The following is a 5,379-nucleotide window of genomic DNA, read 5'->3' as shown; positions in this document are numbered from 1 at the left end:
GCCGTGTGTGCGCGGGCGGGGCTTTGTGTGTTGCTGGGCTCCGGGGAGTCCGGCAGCTGCCCCGATTGGGCGGGCGGATCTCGGGAAAGAGTGAGTGTGTGTGTCTTATGTGTGCGCGCGTGTGTGCGTGTGTGCGCGCGTGTGTACGGAGGGAAGGAGGAGGGGTGAGGAGCAAACTCTTCCCTGATCCCTTCTTCCCAGACTCCCGGATGCTGTTGCTCTAGCCTTCCCAAGGCCTCTTACCGATTCTCTTGGCGTGCACCCTCGTGCCTCGGTTTCCCCCCTGGCACCGCGGGACAAGTAGCTTGGGCGCTTCATTTCTTAACCACCGTGCCACCCGTGTTTGGTTTGGGCAAAGTGAAGTGAAGCCGGGCCTTGGGAATTGACCTGTCTTCCCCACCGATTTTGGAAACAGACCGTTATTTAAGTCGTTCGACCACCACACTCGCCCCGCAGTGGGCGGCCAGCCTGGCCAGGTGCACTGGCGAGGACCAGGACGGCTCTTTGCACCTGGCATTGAACAGCGTGTGGATCCTCCGCCCCGCAGAGCAGCAAGCCTCAGTCCTTCGCAGGGAGCGTGTTGTTCCCAGGAACTTTTCTGCTGATGTGGGCACACACCAAATTCCAGCTCCGGAGCACTTCGCTGCCCCTGCCCGCTGGCCACAGCCACAGCTGTCAGCTGCCCCTCCTCTGCCCGGCCTGTCGTGGATCCCTGCTGAGATCCAACTCCTTGATGTTTATGTCATCACTGTTGGTGCCCCCCAAAAGTGGGTGCCAGGGCCCAGTGAGCTCCCCGCCAGCAGAAGTGCGAGTCTGGTGTTTAGAGTGCCATCCATATGTGGACTTTCTGCCCGATTTCCTGCCCCAAATACTCCTAGCAAAGGGACTGTTGAGATGTCTTTGGTGGTGTATTTGCTGGGCAAGGTGAGGCTCACGCCCTTCCAACACGTTCCTGGAGGATGTGTGTGCTCTGAATGGGAATCTCTCTCCAGTTCAAGTGCCTGGTCCTAAGCATCTTCCGAATCTCCCTCCTCTCAGGCCTGTGATGTCATCCCAGCGCCTCCCAGACTCCATTTAGACAGCTGTGGCTTTGCTGTGGCTTCCAGTGGTGGGGTGAGGGCATAGGCTGCTGTGGAGTTTTACTCAGATCTGGGTCAGAGTGCCCTGTTACTCCTGAACTCCTGGGCCATTTCAAGATGGAGTTCTGATGAGGTATTCGGGCCCATGGGTGGGTGTGGATTATTTGGGGGCTATTTTTGGACAAGCCACCTATGGCATCTCAGACACCAAGGCCACCAGGAGTCACACACCCAGCTTGGGGAGCCATGGCATGTCCAGTGTACGAAGCCAAGTTTGGAAACTGTCACATCTCTGTGGGTGTTCTCAGAGAGCTACTGATGGCCTGGTGGAAACTTATTTATTGCATCTCCCAGTTGCTTCAGTTCAGTCTCCATCACTGTAAAAATAGCTATACGGTTAATTTTGTCTCTCTTTGTCAGTCAGTGCGGGTTGTTTAATATGCACACATTGGAATAAAAGAGAACTCTTGTGTAGTGGGGCTGCTAAAAACGCGAGGTCAGCAATTTGAAATCACCACTCAATTCTCTGGGGAATCTACTCCCATAAAGAGAGACCGTTACAGAAACCCACAGAGGCAGTTGTACCCTGCCCTGTAGGGTCTCGATGTTTGGGATTGACTTGATGGCAGTGCGTTTGGTGTTGGTGGTGTTTTTTTGTTTTAATTGTGATGGGCTATTCATTGGGTTGCTAACTGCAAGGTCAGCAGTTCAAACCACCAGCCACTCCCAGTGAGAAAGATAAGGCTGCTCCAGTCAATAAGGATTTACAGCCTTGGGAACCCACAGCCACATTTCTGCTCTGCCTTGTAGGTTTGCTGTGAGTTGGAATCAGCTGGAGGGCTTGGCCTAGTTTGCTCCAGAGCCCTCATAGTGGGTGGTGGAGGGAGCATAGATTGGGGGGAATAAGGGTGATAAGCTGCTGCATTGTTCCAGGTATCAGTTTTATCTTATCTATGATTGGAGGGTCTGTCTGTAGCTTCTAATCACCTTGTAACAATTGCTGTTTAGAAACCTCTAGGCTGGGTCTCTAGGAGTCGAAGTCCACTCTACAAAGGTGAATTTGATTTGGGTGTTTTGAGGCAGCTTAGGAAACGGTAGGCGTGGTGGTGCCGTGGTTGAGCGCTTGGCTGCTAACCCGGAGGTCAGTGGTTGTGCCCCACCAGTCTCTCCTGGGGTCTGCTTCCAAAACAATTAGAACCCAAACCCAGACCCTCGAGCACATTCTGACTCCCACTCAACCTGCCCCAGTCTCACCCTGGGTGTGGGCACATTTTTCAAGGTTACATCCTTTTAGGATGGATTCTACTTTGCCTCCAAGAGTTGGCCCAAATTAGAGTGGTGCTTTTTTTTCAATCCCCTGATGAAGAGGAGGTGCCCAGGCTCCTGGAGAATCAAGTTTAGTTTGGGGTTTATGGTGGCCTCCTCCTCGCTGAAGAAGTCCTCTTCTGGGAAGTTGAGAGAATACGCAATTACAAAAGCCAGCCCTTTGGATTTCTCTCCTGGGGTTGGGGGTGAGGGGGTAGCAGCCAAGGCTTCAAAGTAAGGCCTGGTGCAAATTGAGTCTGCACTCTGCAGGCCTGAGCGCCCGGCTCTGCAGAGCTTTGTTCTTCAGGAAGCTTCTCAGACACCTCCAAGTCTTGCTGTTTCCCCCCTTCTTTGTTTCTTACTGTGTGTGCTAGGGAAGTGGAGCATTGATTGGGGTGGTTATTATTTTTTAATGTATCCTGTGTGAAAGACTCCGGCCGAGTCTCCTCGCCCCATGTCCAGGTTTTCTGCCTCAGCTTGGAGGCAGTGGGCTTAAGTGCACGTATCTCATGGCTGGCTGCTAGGCCTCTGGTTGGTCAACCTCGTCACCTCCTCCTGGGCTGACGTGGGCTCACACTCCCTGTCCGTGAAAAGGCGTGATTTTCCCCCATGCCAGCTCCCAAGGGTGTGGGTGTTGACCTTTTCTCTTGGAAGGAGTCTGTGTAATGTGTGAGGGGGTGGGCTTGATTTTTGTTTTTCAAATAAGCTGTGTCGTGAAGTACAGGCTAGCGGGTACATGAAGCTCTGTGTGCCCAGAAGTACAAATAAATATACCTTGTTGCTTTTCATCTTCAAAGGGATGCAGCTAAGGCTGACTCCCTCCTGGGATGTGAGGTGTTTTTTCCTGACCCTCCCACTTGGGCCCTTTACCCTGTGGTTGGGGGATGATGGGAGAAGAGGGAGGTGGGGTGGTGAGTGCTGGGCCTCTAAGACTGGCTGAGATGCTCTTTCAACACAAGCCACCAAGGGCAGCTTGAAAGGGGGTCTGTCTAATCATCTTCGGACAATGCTTCAGAGAATTTGGGGAATAGGAGAGATCATGAAATAACTTCACCCTCGACCAGCTTGTGTTGGCAGGGAGAAGAAAGAGAGCCAGTTTGTGGGGCTCATCGACGAGTGAGGCACTTTGCTCGGCACCTTGAGTACCTGCTCTCCCTGAGTGGTCCCAGCTATAGAGTGTGGCAGGATGTCGCTCCATGGCTCAGGGGAGATCCCTGGTACCCGGGATGGCAGTCAGGCTACATTCTCATGCGAGTGGCTCTTGCCTTCAAGCCGGGCTTCGCTGCACCTTCCCAAGCTGCCTTGGCTTGCTTCCATGCTTTTGTGTTAATACGGGCCGGGCCGTAGGGTTGTTCCCATAAATCTCCCCAAGATAATGGGCTCACTTTGTGACCCTGCTTGGAGCTCGTTCCTTGTCTGGAGGACATCTTGGGGCACATGATGTTCTGTTCTGTGCCGCCAAGTCTGTCCGGACTCATAGCGACCCCACAGGACAGCGTAGAACTGCGCCATATGGATTCCTGTAATCTAAAGGTGCTCTGGGAGTACAGTGGGTTACTGGTTGGTCAGCCCATTGTGCACCCACCATCTGCAAGATTTATCGGTAATGCTTCCATGGGTAAAGACTGACAGCCTCCGAAACACAGAGGATCAGTTCCACTCCATCCTCTGGGGCAGCTACGTGGCAGCTAATCTCTTTAAAAACCTTTATGGGAGCAGATCACCAGCTCTCTCCTCCCATGGAGCTGCAGGTGGGTTGAAACCTCCTAAATTTTGGTTGGCAGCCCAGCACTTCAACATTGTAGCACCAGGGCTCATTTATGTTCGTATTACATACATCTAAGACGTCTCATTCCTAGAGTAGAGATGGGACTTTTCTGACTAACTCTGACCGGGCTTGTGTGTGTGAGTGGGCAGGACCCAGGAAGACACAAGAGGCCCGGGTTTGAGTTTCTTTCCTTCAGTTCTGTCCTTATACTCCCCCCACACCTTCCGGCGCTGTTTTAACTGATGAGATAATCCTAGGGATACGTTTATGTTTGGCTGTTGGGTTTTCTTGTTTGTTCCCTCTCCTATCTTTGAAACATTCTTGGGCCATTCTAACTAGTTTAAAGTGTGTTTTTTTGTTAAACCTGACATTGGAGCTGGTTGTGTGTGTGTGTGTGTGTGTGTGTTATGTGTGCATGTGTAACTGCCTTTTAGAATAATTTGGGAAAACAACTACTCAGTTGGATGCTGAAGAAAAAGGTAACAAAACCAAAGTCCGTGCCACTGAGCTGATGCTGTCTATAGCGACCCTATAAGACAGGCTAGAGCTGTCTATAGGTTTCTGAGACTATAAAGCCTCATGGGAGTAGAAAGCCTCATCTTTCTCCCGAGGAGCAGGTGGTGGTTTTGAACTGCTGACCTTGCGATTAGCAGCCCAGTGAGTAGTCACAGTGTCACCAGGGCTCCTTTTTGATGCACCTTTATGAATGCCAGCTGGGCGTGCAGCTAGGTGCCTTTGAATAATGCTGTCTTTGGGTGGGTCGCTGTGAGTCGGAATCAGACTCGATGGCAGTGAGTTTGGGGTGTGATATTGTTTACTGAGATACCTGGACTTCTGAGACAAGGCAACTGCTTGGTCAGAGGGCTTTCAGTTTGGGGTTGTTGGTGAGTCAGTGCCAACGCATGGTGGCCCCGCGTGTGTCAGACTAGAACTATGCACCTGAGGGTTTTCGGTGGTTGGCATTTCCGGAATAGATTGCCAGGCTTTTCTTACCAGTTACCTCTGGGAGGACCCAAGCTTTGGGGTAACTGAGCATATGAATTGTGTGAGCCACCATGGGACTCTGGTCAGAAGGAGCTCAGAACTCAGACTCTTCGTCCATGGCGTCGACTCCGATTCCTAGCGACTCTGTCGGACAGAGCAGGGCTGCCCGGGTGGGTTTCCAAGACCGGGACTCCCTGTGGGAGCAGAAAGTCTCGTCTTTCTCCTGTGGAGCATCTGGTAGTT

The sequence above is a fragment of the Echinops telfairi genome, unplaced genomic scaffold (genome assembly GCF_000313985.2).
Source record: "Echinops telfairi isolate 266 unplaced genomic scaffold, ASM31398v2 ScPeMD7_60;HRSCAF=208, whole genome shotgun sequence".
Lineage (NCBI taxonomy): Eukaryota > Metazoa > Chordata > Mammalia > Afrosoricida > Tenrecidae > Echinops > Echinops telfairi.
The sequence above is the reverse complement of the archived record's forward strand: the minus strand, read 5'-3'. Positions refer to the sequence as shown.